Source organism: Mobula hypostoma, chromosome 6 (assembly GCF_963921235.1).
Source record: "Mobula hypostoma chromosome 6, sMobHyp1.1, whole genome shotgun sequence".
Taxonomy (NCBI): domain Eukaryota; kingdom Metazoa; phylum Chordata; class Chondrichthyes; order Myliobatiformes; family Myliobatidae; genus Mobula; species Mobula hypostoma.
This window is the reverse complement of record NC_086102.1, coordinates 126,861,267-126,882,335: the sequence shown is the minus strand read 5'-3', so window position 1 is coordinate 126,882,335 and position 21,069 is coordinate 126,861,267. Positions and strand designations below refer to the sequence as shown.

Sequence of the window (21,069 nt, the reverse complement as noted above, 5' to 3'; positions counted from 1 at the left end):
CTTATACAAGGCCACTCATTACACTGGATATCAAAGGTTATTCACTGCTAAAGAAACATCTGAAATTTAGTGGGGGGGGGGACACCACAGAGACTGGAAATAACTATTGGCTTCTGTAGAGAGTAAAAAAACACATTTCAGGTCAAAGAGCCTTCATCTGTTCTGCTAAGCCTATAAGAAGTGGTGGATACAGCCAACTTTATCACAGGAAAAGCTCTCCCCACCACTGAGCACACTTCCAAATAGCACTGCCACAAGAAAGCAGCACCCATCATCAAAGACAGCCACCACCCAGGCCATGTTCTCTTCTCACTGCTGCCATCAGGAGGTGATGCAGGAGCCTTAGGTCCCATACCACCAAGTTCAGGAAGTTGTTACACTTCAACCATCAGGCTCCTGAACGAGCGTGGACAACCTCACTTACTACAACACGGAACTGATCACTCAACATAACCTATGTGGACTCACTTTCAAAGATTATACAACTCATGTTCTCAATGTATTTTACATTTATAATATTATGATTTGTTTTTTTGTTTATTTTTGCACAGTTTGACTTCTTTTCCACATTGATTGCTCGACAATCTTTGTGCGTAGTTTTTCATTGATTCTGTTGTATTTCTTTGTTTTACTACAAATGTCTGCAAGAAAATGACTCTCAGGGTAGTATTTAATGACAAATATATAGTTTGATAATAAATTTACTTTTGAACCTTGAGGTGTTTCCAACATTCTCTTCTTTACCTTAACTTGTCGTAACAACTGCATGGAGAAAGAGTGAAGCAGACACAAGAGACTGTTGATGCTGGAAAGTGGAACACGAGCTACCTGCTGAATGAACAGCAAGTTGAGCAGCGTCTGTGGGGGGAGACTAAAAACTAAAATCATGCATCAGGAAAAAATGACGCACAATATTTGTGTTGGTGTAACACAGTTGTGTCTTTTTACTGGTAGAGATTTTGAAAAGTCCCATTATCGTTCTCGCTCCACCCCATAATATAATCAATTCTCTGAAAAATTACTACTGTACTCTATATGCTTCCAACACAATTATAGGCAATGAAGCCTCAAATAACTTGTCGTAGTGGAAAACATTATGCCATGCAATCGATCCTCTTGAAGCCATTCTTGATATTTGTCATCCCTTAAACTTCACAACAACTCAAGACAAGTGAGGGCATTATGTCCCTCTCCTCCTACATCAGTCCTACTTCTCATCTCCGGGACCATGACCTTGTGTGGTTTAGCGAAACTAAACATAAAGAGTCCTTCAGCTCACAAACCCTCTTTCAATTTCCAGGTATGCATAATTCAGTGGGAGAAATATGTTCCATCAACTCTCTCTAATCTTTATACCTGCCACCTTAAATCGATGCTCCTGGTCTCCCTCTGTAAGTGAAGTCCCTAATCATAGGCTCATTTCCAGTAAATCTCTTCTACCATCTTCGATCGCACCTGATGCCCACAGTCAAATACAATGCTTCAGTCCAAACTTGATCATTTTTTTAAAACAAAGGCTTATATTCTTATCAGAGATCCACCATATCTAGTTCAACCATTTCCCCATAATTGGTCATCTATGCCTTGGTGAGTCAAGTACTTGTCCATGTTGTGAGAGTAACTGCCTCCACCACCTTCAGCAGTGCATTCCTGATACCAATCATTTGATACCAAGATACCAGATACCAAGAATTATCTTATTTCTTTCATACAAAAGAAACCCTCTCACCCCACCACCCTTAAGTGATGTAAATCCAGTGCCATATAGTTCATACAGTGTTGGCGTGTGGCCAAGTGGTTAAGGCGTCGGTCTAGTGACCTGAAGGTCGCTAGTTCGAACCTCAGCTGAGGCAGCGTGTTGTGTCCTTGAGCAAGGTACTTAACCACACATTGCTCTGTGACGACACTGTTTCCAAGCTGTATCGGCCCTAGTGCCCTTCCCTTGGACAGCATTGGTGGTGCAGAGAGGGAAGACTTGCAGCATGGGCAACTGCCGGTCTTCCATACAACCTTGCCAAGGCCTGCGCCCTGGAAACCTTCCAAGGAGCAAATCCATGGTCTCACGAGACTAAATGATGGCTAAAAAAATAGTTCATACAATTCCTGAAAATTTTCTTTCAAAGATTCTACAACTCAAGTTCTCAGTATTACTTATTTGTATTTTTTGGTTGTATTTGCAGTTTCACATCTGGTTGCAATCACAACAGGCTTATTTCAGCAATCTGTCCTTCCATCACTGCCCACCTCCTTTGCTTTATCTTGATACCATACGTTGTATATCTACTTCCATGCCAATTTTGTTGAAACACATCATGATTATGCAAGACTTGATTAGATTTGGCCAGGTACTTTGCAAAAGAGAACTGTAATAGCATTAGTGCACTCTAAGTGACCAATAATGTGAACAGGATAACATACAGCAACATTCCACAAACAACCTTCTCTCCAGGCTGAAATAAAAGATCGCCCCTCCTTAGTGCAGAAGAACAGATGCGATATCTCATCATTCCCTATCGTTGCACAATGCTCCAGTGAGTAGAGCCTGTCCTCCAGAGCTGTGTGGTGTTCCCACGTTCGCCCTGTGAACCTGTAGATTTCCTCTGGGTTTCCAACCACATTCCAAAGATAGGAACCAAATTAGACCATGCAGCCCATTGAGTCTGCACCGCCATTCCACCTCTCCCAACCCCGTTCTCCTGCCTTCTCCCATAATCATTGACACCCTTACTAATCAAGAACCTATCAACCTCCACTTTAAATATACCCAATGACTTGGCCTGCACAGCCATTTGAGGCAATGAATTCCACAGATTCACCACACTCTGGTTAAAGAAATTCCTTCTCATCTCTGTTCCAAAGGGATGTCCTTGTATATTGAGCCTGTGCCCTATGGTCATAGATTCCCCCCACTATAGGAAACATCCTCTCCACATCCACTCTCTCTAGGCCTTGCAATATTCTATAGGTTTCAAAGAGATCCCCCTCATTCTTCTAAACTAGTACAGGCCCAGTGCCACTAAATGCTCCATATACATGAACCCTATCATTCCCAGAATCATTTTTGTGAACCTCCTCTTGACCCTAACAATGCCAGCACATACTTTCTTAGATAGGGGCCCAAAACTGTTCGCCATGCTCCAAATGTGGTCTGACCAATGGCTTATAAAGCCTCAGAATTACATCCTTGCTTTTATATTCTAGCCTTCTCAAAATGAATGTTAACATTGCATTTGCTTTCCTACCGTCAACTTAACCTGCTTTGTCAAAAGCAGGTCATGCCTTACGAGCCTGATTGAATTTTTTGAGGATGTGATGAATCACATTAATGAAGATACAGCTGTAGATTTAGATTAGATTAGATTATGAGGACACGCAGTCCTCTTTTATTGTCATTTAGTAATGCATGCATTAAGAAATGATACAATATTCCTCCGGTGTGATATCACAAAAACACAGGACAGACCAAGACTGAAAAACTAACAAATACCACATAATTATAACATATAGTTACAACAGTGCAACAATACCATAACTTGATGAAGAACAGGCCATGGCACAGTAAAAAAGTTCAAAGTCTCTCGAATGTCCCACATCTCACGCAGACGGGAGAAGGAAGAAAACTTTCCCTGCCATGCCCGACCACAGTCTGACTCTGAGTCGTCCGAAAACTTCGAGCTCTGATCAGCCCTCCGACACCGAGCACCATCTCTATCCGAACGATTCAATCTCAGCCTCGGTCGCCAGCAGTAGGCAAAGCCGGGGATTCTGGAGCCTTCCCTCCAGAAGATTCTCGATCGCCCAGTAACAGCAGCAGCAAACCAGCGTTTCAGAAATTTCTCCAGATGTTCCTCTGTGCTTTCACGTCTGTCTCCATCAAATCATGTAGTGTATATGGATTTTAGGAAAAGCCATTTGATAAGGTACCCCATGCCAGGCTTATTGAGAAAGTAAGGAGGCATGGGATCCAAGGGGACATTGCTTTGTGGATCCAGAACTGACTTGCCCACAGAAGGCAAAGAGTCGTTGTTGACGGGTCATATTCTGCATGGAGGCCGGTGACCAGCGGTGTGCCTCAGGGATCTATTCTGGGATCCCTACTCTTTGTGATTTTTATAAATGACCTGGATGAGGAAGTGGAGGGATGGGTTAGTAAATTTGCTGATGACTCAAAGGTTGGGGGTGATATGGATAGTGTGAAGGGCTGTCAGAGGTTACAACGGGACATTGATAGGATGCAAAACTGGGCTGAGAAGTGGCAGATGGAGTTCAACCCAGATAAGTGTGAGGTGGTTCATTTTGATAGGTCAAATATGATGGCAGAATATAGTATTAATGGTAAGACTCTTGGCAGTGTGGAGGATCAGAGGGATCTTGGGGTCCAAGTCCATAGGACACTCAAAGCTGCTGTGCAGGTTGACTCTGTTGTTAAGAAAGCATATGGTGCATTGGCCTCCATCAACCGTGGAATTGAGTTTAAGAGCCGAGAGGTAATGTTGCAGCTATATAGGACCCTGGTCAGACCCCACTTGGAGTACTGTGCTCAATTCTGGTCGCCTCACTATAGGAGGGATGTGGAAACCATGGAAAGGGTGCAGAGGAGATTTACAAGAATGTTGCCTGGATTGGTGAGCATGCCTTAAGAGAATAGGTTGAGTGAACTCGGCCTTCTCTCCTTGGAGTGACGGAAGATGAGAGGTGACTTGATAGAGGTGTACAAGATAATCAGAGGCAGTGATCGTGTGGATAGTCAGAGGATTTTCCCCAGGGCTGAAATGGCTAGCACGAAAGGGCATAGTTTTAAGGTGCTTGGAAGTAGGTACAAAGGAGATGTCAGGGGTAAGTTTTTTTTTACACAGAGGGTGGTGAGTGCGTGGAATGGGCTGCCGGCAACGGTGGTGGAGGCGGAAACAATAGGGTCTTTTAAGAGACTCCTGGATGGCTACATAGAGCTCAGAAAAATAGAGGGCTATGGGTAAAGCCTAGGCAGTTCTAAGGTAGGGACATGTTCGGCACAGCTTTGTGGGCCGAAGGTCCTGTATTGTGCTGTATGTTTTCTATGTTTCTATTCTAATCTTTAGAAAATCCTACACAAGGACTCCAAAATCTCTCCGCACTTCTGATTTCTGAATTTTATTCTTTCTACCAAAGTACATGGGCATACATTTCCCTGCACTATATTCCATCTACCACTTCTTTGCCCATTCTCCCAATCAGTTTAAATCCTTTTGTAGATGTCCTACTTCCTCAACACTACCTGCCCCTCCAACTATCTTCATATCATCCGCAAACCTGGCCACAAAGCCATCAATTGCATCATCCAAATCATTAAGACATAACACTTAAAGAAAGTGGTCTGAAAACCTGACCTGCGAAATACTACTAGTCACTGGAGCCAACCAGGAAAGGTCGACCCTTTATTCCCACTCTTTGCCTCCTGCTAGTCGGCCAATCTTCTATCTATGCTGGTATATTTCCTAATATCATGGGCACTTATCTTGTTTAGCAGCCTCACGTGCAGTACTTCGTCAAAGACCTACTGAAAATACAAGTAAACAATTCCATCGACTCTTCTTTGTCTATCCTGCCTGCTATTTCCTTAGAGAATTTCAACAGATGTGCCAGGTACGTTTTCCCTTAAGGAAACCCTGGTGTCTTTGTCCTATTTTATCATGTGCCTCCGAGTACTTCCCAACCACTGAAGTCAGGCTAAATGGCCCACAATTTCTTGTCCTTTGTCTCCCTCTCTTCTTGAAGAGTGGAGTGATATTTGCAGTTTTCCAGTCCTCCAGAATATTGCAGAATCTAGTGATTCTTAAATTATTATTACCAATGCCTCTATGTTGTCCAGGCGACTTATCTACCTTCAGACCTTTCAGCTCCCCAAGCACCTTCTCCTTTGTAATAGCAACAACACTCACTTCTGCCCCCTGACACACTTGAATTTCTGGCATACATTCCAAAGACACACAGATTGGGTGACTAATATTGGCCGCTGCAAGTCACCTGTAATGTGTAGATGATGGAAGAACCTGAGGGTGGGGTAGTGTTGATGGGAATGTAGGAAGAATTAAAACTGAGATTAACATGCATGGCTTCAGGTCAGCAGACACATGGTGGGCCAAATGGTCTGCTTCCCTGTTGGGTATGACTATGACACATATCATAGCATACAGTGGTCATGCACAAGAGGCCACTTGGCCCATTGAAGTTGTGCCAGCTCTTTGGTACAATTCTATAATGATTCACAATCTCCAGTCTTATCTCAATAGACCACAAAAAAAATCACCTCTTGAAAAATTACTAATGATTGATATAAATGGTTTATTATTGTCACATGTAACAAGAAACAGAGAAAAGCTTCTGTGTGCTATCCAAACAAATCATTTCTTGCACAAATACATTGAGGTAGAACAAAAGGAAAATAAAACAGAATGCAGAATACAGTGTACAACTTGAGGGAAAATCGCAGTGCAGGGAGACAAATTAGGTGCAAAGGCCATGAAGTAGATTGAGAGACCAAGAGTTCATCTTTATCATACGAGTCTAAAGCTGTCCTTAAGCCTTGTGCCTTCTGCCCAACAGGAGAGGGGTGAAGACAGAACTACTAGGGTAGGAGGGGGCCTTGATTATGTTGGCTGCTTTCCTGAAGGAATGGGAAACGTTGATCTCTCATGTAATGTAAGTCAGAATGACTTGCTGTGTGGAGAAAAGTTTCCTCACATTACTTCATTAAATATGGTCACTATTACACCTCTGTTTGTGGGAACTCGGCTGCTATACTTTTCATATTATAATATCATTAAATGGTGGTAAAGCACCTTGGCTAGATATAAGGTAGGTTGCTGATTCAATCCTGGCTTTTTGACACATAACCCCCAGGATGGAGGAACACTGTACTATTGGGGCTTTCATCTTACAGACTGAACGCTAACCCAAGGCCCTATTCTGCTTTTTCCCATGGATGTAAACGATCCCATTTTCCTTTTCCCAAGAATAAGTACACTTTCGTGATTTATCCTTTGGGCCAATTACCAGAAGATGCTGAACTGCGAAAGTCATTAACCTAAAAGACTGATTTTCTCTCTCTTTCTTTACTGTTGCTGTCTGACCTGTTATGCATTTCCAATTTTCCCAATTTCTGCTTACATTTCAGAGGGTAGTGCAGTGGATGTGATCTATATGGATTTTAGTAAGGCATTTGACAAGGTTCCACATGATAGGCTTATTCAGAAAGTCAGAAGGCATGGGATCCAGGGAAGTTTGGCCAGGTGGATTCAGAATTGGCTTGCCTGCAGAAGGCAGAGGGTCGTGGTGGAGGGAGTACATTCAGATTGGAGGATTGTGACTAGTGGTGTCCCACAAGGATCTGTTCTGGGACCTCTAATTTTCGTGATTTTTATTAACGACCCGGATGTGGGGGTAGAAGGGCGGGTTGGCAAGTTTGCAGACAACACAAAGGTTGGTGGTGTTGTAGATAGTGTAGAGGATTGTCAAAGATTGCAGAGAGACATTGATAGGATGCAGAAGTGGGCTGAGAAATGGCAGATGGAGTTCAACCCGGAGAAGTGTGAGGTGGTACACTTTGGAAGGACAAACTCCAAGGCAGAGTACAAAGTAAATGGCAGGATACTTGGTAGTGTGGAGGAGCAGAGGGATCTGGGGGTACGTGTCCACAGATCCCTGAAAGTTGCCTCACAGGTGGATAGGGTAGTTAAGAAAGCTTATGGGGTGTTAGCTTTCATAAGTCGAGGGATAGAGTTTAAGAGTCGCGATGTAATGATGCAGCTCTATAAAACTCTGGTTAGACCGCACATGGAGTACTGTGTCCAGTTCCGGTCGCCTCACAATAGGAAGGATGTGGAAGCATTGGAAAGGGTACAGAGGAGATTTACCAGAATGCTGCCTGGTTTAGAGAGTATGCATTATGATCAGAGATTAAGGGAGCGAGGGTTTTACTCTTTGGAGAGGAGGAAGAGGAGAGAAGGAAGATGAGAGGAGACATGATAGATAAGAGGAATAGATAGAGTGGATAGCCAGCACCTCTTCCCTAGGGCACCACTGCTCAATACAAGAGGACATGGCTTTAAGGTAAGGGGTGGGAAGTTCAAGGGGGATATTAGAGGAAGGTTTTTTACTCAGAGAGTGGTTGGTACGTGGAATGCACTGCCTGAGTCAGTGGTGGAGGCAGATACACTAGTGAAGTTTAAGAGACTACTAGACAGGTATATGGAGGAACTTAAGGTGGGGGCTTATATGGGAGGCAGGGTTTGAGGGTCGGCACAACATTGTGGGCCGAAGGGCCTGTACTGTGCTGTGCTATTCTATGTTCTATGTTCTATTTCCAGCATTCAAATAGCTTTTGTCTGCTTTACCACCACTTGACTCAAACCACCAACATATGACATGCACAATCTGACACTGTTCAAAGTGCTTCACCACAAAAGCAGTGGGTTTGCTTCTTCCTACAAAGTTGTAAACTTAGACAGTTCCATCATGGGCACTAGCCTCCCCAGCATCGAGGACACCTTCAAAAGGTGATGCCTCAGAAAGGTGGCATCCATCATTAAAGACCCCATCACCCAAGACATGCTCTCTTCTCACAACTACCATCGAGGAGGGACAGGAGTGTGAAGACTCCTGTCCCTCCTCTGAAACAACTTCTTACCCTCAGCCAACAAATTTCTGAATGGACAATGAACCCATGTACACTACTTTATTTTTTTCTTTTTCTGCTCTCTTTTGGTTTATATATATTTCTTCTTGTAATGTAAGTTTTTCTTATTATGTACTGCAATATACTGCTGCTTCAAAATAACACATTTCATAACATATGCCAGTGATATTAAATGTGATTCTGATTGTGGGACTATACCATGCACGTTAGCTCTTCTATATGTTACTATAGTGAGCTCAAGGTGTACCACCACTCCTAGACCAATCTGAGACATGGTGAGGTGCTCAACATCAACACATGCTCCATCTCTTCCTTGCCTCACTTGACCAGGAAGTGGTTCATAACTATCTATCTTGGTTTTCACTACCCAGTGTTCTCCGCCAATAACTGAGGGAACTCTACAACCCCACAGTCAGCAGGAGAGGGAAATGGCAAGGATTTGCATGGACAAAAATCTCAGGTTTACTGAACAGCAGAAGCAGGATAGCATCTCCAACTTAAGCAGTTTGATTGTGCATCCAACTAGAGCCCTAAAGAGATGCATAATTCCTTATGGACATAACTGATAATTCTTCATCACCAAGATACAACTATAAATAGCAAAAAAAAAATGACCAGCCCCGCTCTATGCATCCCTTGTTGCTCCCTTCAGCCACAATTCGCAGCTCTATTAATTCCAAATAACCTGAAGGAACACAAACCAACCCCCTCCCCAAATGCAAGGAGCAGCATAGTGATTCTATTCTGCACAATAGTGCATCTGATAGAGCCACTGTCTCACAGTGCCAGAGACCCGGGTTTGATCCTGACCTCAGTCGTGCCCACGAGGAGTTTGATCTTCCTCCCTGTGAATACCTGGGCTTCACTTGGGTGCTCCAGCTTCCCCCCCCAGCCCCCTCCCCACCATAACCCAAACACACACAGGTCAGTGGGCTAATTGCTCACTGTTAATTACCCCTAACGTGTAGGTGAGGGGTAGATTCCGGAGGGAGTTGAAAGTGTGGGGAAGAATGAAATGGGATGAGGGTAAATAGGTGCTTAATGACCAGTATTAGCTTGGTAGGCAGAAAGGGCAGATCCCAGGACTCACAATGAAGATCTTTCAAACAAGGTTGTAAATACCTTGTTCTTCTACTGATTTCCCTAAAGTGGATTTTGAACACAATTCTTGACCCCACTCATCACCCCAAGCAAAACAAGGCTGACAACCCTGTGGATCTCCCAACTGGGGAAAGCTAGCATGGTTCTACCAGCGTTTCACACCCAGAGAGGGTGGCCGTGCCAGGGCTGACTGCAGTGAGGCAGGTGATGCCAGCTGCCGCAGCACGTCTTCCTTTAGGCACCACTGACTGCCTCAGCACTGCCAGGTTTAAACACAGTGGCTCCACTACCACAAGCTAAAAATAACCCGGCCAGTCACAAGCGGGCTTCGCTCAGAATTGCTGCATGAGTGTATTTTTAGACATTTAAATTTCTGAACTCTGAGTTGTATGACTAAAATAGAACTGACACAAGGGAATTTAAGTGAAACAAGCATCTTCAGATAGCCGTACTAAAAAATCTGTACATTTATGAAATGCCTCGCAAGCTTCCTCGTCCAATTATTTTCAGCTGCAGTGCTGCACTGCAAGGACTAATTCAGCTGTTGATTTCGCCCACCATGAATCCTCATTTGCAGTTGTGATGGGTAGCCTTTGCCGATTTCAGGAAAGAAATGTCAGCCTGGTCAACGCCGGTACATAAGGAGGTCATCAAAATCCCAGAAGGACTGATGGGACCTCGCCCTACAGATAAGGCTCCTCAGTAGTGGACAGACAAAGCAACACAGATCGATATATTTATTAATAATCACAGAGGTAGCAGGATGAAAATACACCACAGTGAGGACAGAGCACAGAAACAAGCCACGTGACCGGCCGACCCCAACAACTCATTTACTCCAATCCTACAATAATCCCCTTTTTTGTGTATATTCTCCCCGTTTTCTCATCAACTCCCCCTACCCCTGATTCCACCATTCACCAATGCACCTGGGGTAATTCACAGTGGCCAGTGTGGGAGGAAATCAGAGTGTGCAGATGAAACTCATGCAGTCAAGGGAGAGCAAACTCCATGCAGACAGAACTGGAAGTCAGGATCGGACCTGAGTCTCTGGGTGAGGCAGCAGCTTAACCAGCTTCGCCACTATGCTGCCAATCCAAAGAAATTCATTTGCATTTACGTAGCACCTATCTGCCATTAACATACTGTAGAAATGTTGCACACACAAAATGCTGCAGGAATTCAGCAGGTCAGGCAGCATCCATGAAGAAGAATAAAGAGTCGATACTTCGGGCAGAAACTCATCATCAGGACTGGCAAGAAAGGGGGAAGAGACCAATTCCTACCTTTCGATCTACACCCTTCTCTACTGCTACAATGAGGACACTTTCAAGTTAGAGGAGAAACAACTCATTTTTCGTTTGAGTAGCCTCCAACCTGTTGGCATGAACATCGATTTCTGGTCATTTCTCCTCTCCCCCGCTTCTCTCCTTTTCTATGACCTATTCTGGCTCCCCTCTTATTCCTCCTCTTCTCGTCTGCCTATCGACCTTCTCCAATGCCTCTCCTCTTCCTTTTTCTTCCATGGTCCACTCTCTTCTATCAGATTCCTTCATTTTCAGCCTTCTACCTTTTCAAACTATCACCGCCCAGCTTCTCACTTCATCCTCCCTTCCATGCATACCTACCTTCCCCCTCACCTAGCTTCACCTATCACCCTCCAGCTTATATTCTTTCTCTTACCCCACCTTTTTATTCTGGCCTCTACTCCCTTCCTTTCCAGTCCTGACAAAGGATCTCATCTCAAAACATCAACTCTATATTCCTCTGCATAGATTATGCCTGACCTGCTGAGTTCCTCCAGCATTTTTGTGTGTGTTGCTCTGAATTTCCAGCATCTGCAGAACCTCTTGTGTAGAACTACTGCAATTGGAAATTCACAACCAATTTGCACAAGGTAAATTCTAACAGACAGCATAATATACAATGGCTAGGTTACCAACTTTAATGATTTACCAAGGGTACGCATTTTCCACAATCAAAACACCCCTGCCTATTTAATGGAGTAGTCCCATGGGATCTCCTACATGAATCCAAGAGTCTTTATTTTAAACATCTCATCAATGAAAGCACAGGTGCAGCACCTCAGAGCAGGTTCTTCACAGGAGTCTGAGCATCGGGACAAAAACCCACAACTTCCATACTGAGGCTGTAACTCCCTGATAGAAGCCAGAGATAGAAGCCGGGGCACAACTAATCTGACATGGTCTACAATCATCAAATGGCCACTGAGCCTCGACTTAAAAATCTGCTTCTCCTCTGTTTTTAAATTATTAAAGAAAACGACATGCATTTTTGAATATCTTTGGAACCTTGGAACATTTGATGCTTCTCAAAGTCGCTACTGCATTGCACAAACCACCACTCCCATAACACCGGGCTTCTCGACCCTCTGATCCCTGAAGAAAAGGAATGGTCTCTCCTAATGCAAGCAGAACTCAGACCAGCTGGTGACTTGGGGCTCGAACTTCTATGAAATAGATGAGGAATGCTAAGACTGATTGTCTGATTACTGCGCATTTGTTACCCAGACTAACATCTTAATTCCTGTGGTCAGCATTTCCAGTCTTTAGTCATAGTCATAGTCATACTTCATTGATCCCAGGGGAAATTGGTTTTCATTACAGTTGCACCATAAATAATTAAATAGTAATAAAACCATAAATAATTAAATAGTAATATGTAAATTATGCCGGGAAATAAGTCCAGGACCAGCCCATTGGCTCAGGATGTCTGACCCTCCAAGGGAGGAGTTGTAAAGTTTGATGGCCACAGGCAGGAATGACTTCCTATGACGCTCTGTGTTGTATCTCGGTGGAATGAGTCTCTGGCTGAATGTACTCCTGTGCCCACCGAGTACGTTATGTAGTGGATGGGAGACATTGTCCAAGATGACATGCAACTTGGACAGCGTCCTCTTTTCAGACACCACCGTCAGAGAGTCCAGTTCCATCCCCACAACATCACTGGCCTTACGAATGAGTTTGTTGATTCTGTTGGTGTCTGCTACCTTCAGCTTGCTGCCCCAGAACACAACAGCAAACATGATAGCACTGACCACCACAGACTCATAGAAAATCCTCAGCATCGTCCGGCAGATGTTAAAGGACCTCAGTCTCCTCAGGAAATAGAGACAGCTCTGACCCTTCTTGTAGACAACCTCAGTGTTCTTTGACCAGTCCAGTTTATTGTCAATTCATATCCCCAGGTATTTGTAATCCTCCACCATGTCCACACTGATCCCCTGGATGGAAACAGGGGTCACCGGTACCTTAGCTCTCCTCAGCCACTGGCACTTTCCCTAAGTCCTGAAAGCTGTGCACTTAGTTCAGATCTCAATCACAATAAGGAGGAAACAGGTGTCCTCAATTTAAGCCATACCCATCTCCCACCAATTGGCCTGTACATAATGGCCGTACATAGTGGTGGGAGGGGGGTTGGTTAAGGGGGTGAAAGAACAGAGAACTGAACCAGACCTTTTGGCCCTTCAAGCAGTTCTGACCATCGAGCACCCATTTGAACTAAACCTGTACTCAACACATTTTCTCCTCACATCTCCATCAACTCCCTCAGATTCCAGCACTCATCTCTACACTAACAGTTACTCACTGCAGCCAAAAATATTGACCAATCCACCCTGCCACCACAAAAAGAGGAAAATAAAAAGGTTAAGAAGTGCAGAGCTGACGTTTAGATGAAAATGATTCAATATGCAAGGTGCTAAGCTATTTCATTGACTTGTCTCTTCATCTGAACAAACATGTTTCGCTTGCCACGGATTCCTTCAGGAAGAAACGTAACTGGCTGCACAGGAGCCATGGGGATAACTGCATTCTCAGTTTGGGCAGTCACATCACATCAATTCGATACACTGAATTCTGACTGCCTCTCTCAGACTCACAGCAGGGGCTGTGTTTGAACTGGAAGAGCGGAGATGATCAGATCAGCCTAAATCTGCTACTGCAGACTCAAATTACAAACCATTTCAACAGCGACCGCCATGTAAATTTGCGCAGCAACCTTCATGTTGAGTTGACATGGCAGGAGACTGATGATGGTCTATGTAGAAGAAGCAGTGTTCCATTTAGGTGTCAGTCAGGCACAAGAAAGGATTCCATTTATATATCACCTTGCAAAATCACAGAATCCCAAACTGTGTTATAAACAATTCAATAAGAGCAGGACACAGCTGAGCGTCTCACAGTGAGCAACTCACCTCCTGATACCCCGAAGCTTTTCCTCCACCCACAAAGTACATACAAGTTTCATAATGGAAAACTCCACTGGCCTTCCATGCATGCAGCTCCAATAACAGTCAAAAAGCTCGATGCCATTTCCTGGACACAGGCTCTGGTCGACACTCCATCAATCAGGCTAAAAATTGGGGCATGTTGCCTAATGCACTCACCCGCTCTACCTCCCCAACCTACTTGTAATAAGGACAAATGCAGCAAACAGATGGGAACTAAGTCACCTACATGTTTCTCTCCAACTTACACACTGTGCTGCCTTGGAAACTATCTCTCCTTCTCTATCAGCAACTTGGAACCCTTCACCAGAGAACTGCAACGGTTGATCAAGAAGGCTCGCCATCCATTCAATGACAGCTAGTGATAGACTATCAATGTTGGCCTTGCCAACGGCCCCAAATCCCAAAAACAATCAAGCTAAAAAGCAGTAACAGCTATCCAGCAGCAACATAGGAGTGCTGGAGATAAGAGGAATAAATATTGGCTAAGTGTGTGGAGAGAACTCCCTTAAAAAATAGCACAAGATCAGTGACATTAGGACGAGGCATAAGATCCAAAGGAGAGTTTGAACCTGCCTCCAAAGTAAGATCCAGAGGCTCAGTTTTTGAAGAATTAGTACTTTCTCCTTCTCAGTAATAGAAGAAATGAACAACACTTCAAATTGCCACAGAGGTTGATCACATACTAACACCAACTCAGGTATAGACCTACACAAACTATAGTATTGAGATGTAAAGGCGTGAAATAAAAAAGTCGAGAAAAGAAGAGGCAGAAGAATAAATTGGCAGCTGACACAAGTGATGTACTATCTACGTTTTAATAATAAAACAGTTTTCAGAGAGCTGGTGGGACCAAGGACCAAAATAAAGGCACAGCACAAAGCTGAGTTACCAATGGATGGGAGTGCAGCAAAGAGATGTTCTCCAGTGATATTGTTAACAAAGTGGTTGGAATATTGAGTGAGATTAATATATTGAAAGGCCATGTACGAGAAAACTTAGCGGGACTGAAAACAGCTATTTTGTGAAGACCTTCTCCAAGACAGGAGTCAGGACCTGGCTGACTGTTAATTTCCACATTCCACATATAGGGAATGAAACAGGGCAGGTGACAGAAGTTTGCGTTGGGGAACACTTTGCATCTAGTGATCACAATGCTGTTCGTTTCAAATATGGAAAATGATAGGTTTGGTCCATGAGTTGAGATTCTAAACTGGAGAAATGCCAGTTTTGATGGAGGATCAGGCTGTTTTCTGGCAAAGGTATACTTGGTAAGTGGGAGACCTTCAAAAGTCAAAATTTGAGAGTACAAAGCTTGAATGTACTTGTCAGAATAAAAGGTAAAGATAACAGGTTTAGGGAAACTTGGCTTTCAAGAGATATTGAGGCTTTGGTTAAGAAAAATAGAGATACATAGCAGGTATAGACAGGTAGGAACAAAATCAGGAAGGCTAAAAGAAGGCATGAGGTTACCTTAGCAGACAAGGTGAAGGAGAATCCCGCTGGATTCTATAGATATGATAAAAGCAAAAGGATTGCAAGGGACAGAATTGGTCCTCTGGAAGATTGGTCCTTAGATGGTAATCCATGTGTGGAGCCAAAAGAGATGGGGGAGATCTTAAACTGATTTCTTGCATCTGTGTTTACTCAGGAGATGGACATAGAGTCTATAGAAGTGAGGCAAAGCAGCATCGACTTCATAGATCCTACACAGATTACAGAGGAGAAAGTGTTCGCTGTCTTGAGGCAGATTAGGGTGGATAAATCCCCGGGCCCTGACAAGGTGTTCCCTTGGACTCTGTGGGAGGCAAGTGCAGAAATTTCAGGGGCCCTGGCAGAGATATTTAAAATCGTCCTTAGTGACAACAGAGGTACGGGGATTGGAGGATAGCTAATGTTGTTCCACTGTTTAAGAAAGGCTCTAAAGATAAATCAGGAAATTATAAGCTGGTGAGCCTGATATCCGTGGTGGGAAAGTTATTGGGACCAATTACTTGGGACCTGCGGGAAAGGCTTTCTAAGGGACGAGATATGTGAGTATTTGGATAGACATGGGCTTATTAGGGATAGTCAGCATGACATCGTGCGTGGTAGGTCGTGTCTAACTGATCTTTTTTTTTGAGGAAATTACTAGGGACATTGATGAAGACAAGGCAGTGGATGTTGTCTACATGGACAATATGGCAAGATCCCGCATGGGAGGCTGGTCAAGAAGATTCAGCTGTGTAGCATTCAAGATGAGGTAGTAAGTTGGATTAGACGTTGGCTTTGTGGGAGAAGCCAGAGAGTGGTAGCAGATGGTTTCCACTCTGACTGAAGGGGGGTTGCGATCAGTGGAGTGCTGCATCAATCGGTGCTGGGTCCATTGTTGTTTGTCATCTATATCAATGATCTAGATGTGGTCAACTGGACACCAGGATTGGGGGTGTAGCGAACTATCAAAGCTTGCAGCGGTGTCTGGACCAGCTAGAAAAATGGGCTGAAAAATGGCAGATGTAATTTAAAGAAGAGAACCGTGAGATGTTGCACTTCAGTAGGACCAACTAACACAGCAAACGTCAGGGCACTGAGGAGTGCTGTAAACAAGGATATCTGGGAATACAGGTCCAAAGTTAATTGAAAATGGTGTCACAGGTAGATAGGGACATAAAGAAAGCTTTTGGCACACTGGCGCTCATAAATCAAAGTACTGAATACAGGACATGGGATGTTATGTTGAAATTGTATGAGATATTTGTAAAGCCTACTTTGGAGTATTCTGTGCAGTTTTGGTCACCTACTTACTGGAAAGATGTGAAGAAGGTTGAAAGCACAGAAAAAAAAATTACAAGGACGTTGCCAGGAGGACCTAAGTTATAAAGATTAAATAGGTTAGGACCGTATTCCTTGGAACGTAGAAGACTGAGAGGAGATTTAGCAGAGGTGTACAAAATTATGAGGTGTATAGCTATGCTATTTCCGCTGAGGTTGGGTGGGACTACAACTAGAGGTCATAGGTTAAGGGTGAAAAGTGGAACATTTAAGGCGATTATGAAGACAGACTTCTTCACTCAGAGGGTTGTGAGAGTGTTGAACGATCTGCCAGCAGAAATGGTGCATGCGAGCTCAATTTGAACGTTTAAGAGAAGTTTGGATTGGTACATGGATGGTAGGAGTATAGAGGGCTATGGTCCCAGTGCAGGTCAATGGAAAAGGCAGTTTAAATGGTTCAGCACAGTCTAGATGGGCTGAAGGGCTTGTTTCTGTGCTGTACTTTTCTATGACTCTGTGACTCTAAATCAGTATTTCATAATTTCTTATAAACCAGCAGGCTATTTGGCCCAGTAAGTCCCTGCCAGCTCTCACAGCAATCCCATTATATTAGGCGGAACAAGGCATTTGACCCCTGAAGACTGCTCACAATTCAATTCAACACAATCATGGCAATTTATTGCAGGCCTAAACTCTTTGGTGCCAGTTCCTACTGCTCTCAACTCCCCATCTGAGGAATATTAGCAGACATTCAATAGGCTAAATGTTGTAGCCTATTGCTAATGCTAAATATGGAACTATGGCAATGTTGGGTAGGTCCGCAGTCCTGCATTTCACCATGTTCATATTCCTTTGTGTGCTCACTCTAACTGCCTTTTATTTATAGCCTTTAAGAACAAAGTTCCGCATCTCGCTTCTAACTGCCTCTTTTAACCCATCAGCCAGATAATCTCATTTACAGTTCAACCCCAGGGCAATCTTGACCTCACCCTATCAGAGAGATCTCCTTTGTCCTATCCATCTCTCTACTGAAGTTTGATACAAAACTTGGTTTTTCTCTTTCTCTTCGTCTCGGTTCTCATGGCGGGCATGGTCTTGTGGGGTCAACAACTCCTCTTTCCATAGATGCTGCTGTTAAAACTTACTTGTGGAATGACTGAAACCCCCAAGCCAGTGTCCAATTCCATTTTAATTAATTTGCTGTTCACCTCTGGTGAAAGCCATATTGCTTTTCTATTGCTAGTTTTCACACTGTAAATCTCAAGGTTACTCAGCTCTGTGTCACTCCCATCATTATCAGATTTTTCATCAACAGCATACAGGTTAGGTCTTTCATTAAAACCGCAAACTTGACTTTCTATCTTTTTCTTTTTCCCGTGCAGTCCATTTATTTCTGTCTGCTTGATGTGCTCTTTGTATGTGTTCTACTTCGTTGCATTTTCTGAAAACTTTGCCCTTAAACCTGTATTGGACTGGTGTATCTGAGCCCATCACAACAGTGACACAATTTGTTCGGCCAGGCAGGTTTCTGCTAGACTTTACAATTTTGTTCACGCTCACATTCATTCCTGACTGCAACTCAATTGTATCCCTGGCTGCTGCTTCCATTGATATAGCGATTTCAACTGCTCTGTTAAATGCGAGTTATGCTTCAGTTAGGAACTAATTTTGAATGCTTTCTTGTAAGATTCCACAAACTAAACAATCTCTCAGTGCATCATTAAGCGCCCATCACTGAACTGACAATGGTCATACTATCCTTTCAATTCAGCCACATCAGCTGAAATGGACTCTCCTTCCTTTTGATTCCACTTATGAAACCCAAAATGTTCTGCAATCAACAATGGTCTCAATTCTAAATGTTCCTGCATTACTTTCATGATATCAGCATAACTCATTCTGGCTTATCTGGTTGGAGCAGTTAAACTTCTCAGCAAACTGCATGCTTTTCCACCTATTACACTCAGCAACACTGGCATTCACCTCTCATTGGCCTTTTCATTTGCTTCAAAATACTGCTGAATACATTCAGCATGCATCATCCAGTATCTGTTATCTTTCTTTCTGATGTAACCAGTCATTTCTAATTTTGTTATTAAGACCATAAGATATAGGAGCAGAATCAGGCCATTTGGCTCATTGCATCTGCTCCACCACTTCATCGTGGCTGATCCAATTTCCCTTTAAACCCCAACCTCCTGCCTTAAATATACATAAAGACCTGGCCTCCACAGCTGCCTGTGGCAAAGAATTCCATAGATTCACCACACGGCACTCAGTCTTTATCAACCTGTCAATTATGTGTATTTTCTGCCTCTCTCCCCTTCTGAAGAAACACGTGCTGTGCTTTTTATTTTAACTCTAGTGTCTCTCCCACCTTTGGGAGGAAAAGCACTCTGTGCTTCAACAGGCTGATAGTTGTCAGGTTCATTTTTAAACTTCCTCATCTCCATTGTTATGTTTAGTAACTCCAGAAACTAATCGAAAGGAAAACACAGGAGCCCAGGATATGGGCCTACTTACTTTTCTTTTAGTGGGTCACTCACATATCATGTGGTGGCGTAATAACGTATGCTATTCATGTACTTACCCATAATGAACTATGTCAATAAAAGATGCTTAATCAAACAATATATTTACAGAGAGGGTCTCCTCTGGAGAGGGTCCAGAGGAGGTTCACAAGATTGATTCCAGGAATGAAAGGGTTATCATACAAGGAACGTTTGATGGCTCTGGGTCTGTACTCGCTGGAATTCAGAAGGATGAGGGGGGAATCACATTGAAACCTTTCGAATCTTGAAAGGCCTGGACAGAGCAGATGTGGAAAGGATGTTTCCCATGGCGGGAGAGTCTAGGACAAGAGGGCACAGCCTCAGGATAGAGGGGAGCCCTTTCAAAATAGAGATGCGGAGATATTTTTTCAGCTGAAGGATGGTGAATTTGTGGAATTTGTTGCCACATACAGCTGTGGAGGCCAGGTCGTTCGGTGTATTTAAGGCAGAGATTGATAGGTTCTTGATTAGACATGGCATCAAAGGTTACAGGGAGAAGGCCAGGAACTGGGGTTGAGGAGGAGATAGAAAAAAAAGGATTAGCCATGATTGAATGGCAGAACAGACTCAACGTGTCAGATGGCCTAATTCTGCTCCTACGTCTTATGGTCTTATAATATTACTCAAATATTGCTGAAATATTAAATATGCTGCATCACCCTTCCTGAAATAAGTCTTAAAAAATATCGTGTATTGCTATTACTCTGTGGCCTCAGTTTACAGCTTGGAGCCAACCAAGAGGTACAGATCCTACTAAACTCTCAAAGAATTTTATTTTCCAATAAGATAATCTCTCAATTGCCATTTGTTTGTAAGGAATATAGACTCAGTCCACATGAAGGACAATACCTCATGAATCAATCCAACATGGCTGGCTATCCACATAAACCTTCTGCTGTCGTATTCTCTAACTCTGTATTTTCCTCAACATATTCCTCACCAGCAACAAACCGGAAGAGACTGCACCCTGTCCTCCACATTAGAGCTCTGATTTAGTTTATTCATCACTCTGGGTACCAAACATCGATCCCATGGCACGCCACAAGTCATACTTACTGAGCCAAATGTACTTCTTTTATTCCTACTCTGCCTGCCCTGTCTGTGTATCAATCCAAGCTAAATATCCCTACTTCAAAACTAGAAATCCTCATTTTTGTCACATACTGACGAATGCTTTTCTGAGTTATTTAGCATTCCCTATCTACCCAGACAAAAATCCAGATTCGTCAGTTTCTTTTCCACAAATTATGTTGGCACATAAATTCTGATTTTCTTCATGCATTATTGCCAACTACATTGAGGGATGCTGGCAATTTGCTTCCTCCTGGTGAAAGACAGACCTCTACCAGTGTTGTGGTTCCTGGTCTCTTATCTCATGTAGCAGGGTGACTTGCTATACCTAGTCTGAGGTAGTCCCTGGCTTATGCAAGGGTTCTGTTCCCGAGGACTACCCTTAAACCAATTTTCTGAATAATTTCTACCAAAACCAAGATAAGGACCTGTTTGCATCAGAGTCCGTTGTGGCAATTTAAATGTGCAGGAGTTATGTAGCTGCACACTGAAGTGGAATCTGCCAAGTACATCACTGGTGTATCCCTCCCCACTACTGGTATCATCTACACATGGCACTGCCTCTTGGAGACAACAGAGATTCCCATCATCGAGCCATGCCATTTTATTACAGCTACCATCGGACAAGTGGTACAGGAGCTTTAAGTCCCACACCACCAGGTTGAACAACA

General features: G+C 43.5%; 1 protein-coding gene across 8 annotated transcripts in view; it reads right to left on the bottom strand.

Moving 5' to 3' along the window:
* Positions 1-21,069, bottom strand: part of LOC134348376 (disintegrin and metalloproteinase domain-containing protein 23-like) — a 169,278-nt gene that overhangs the window by 105,133 nt on the left and 43,076 nt on the right. The gene's annotated exons all lie outside the window — the stretch shown is intronic.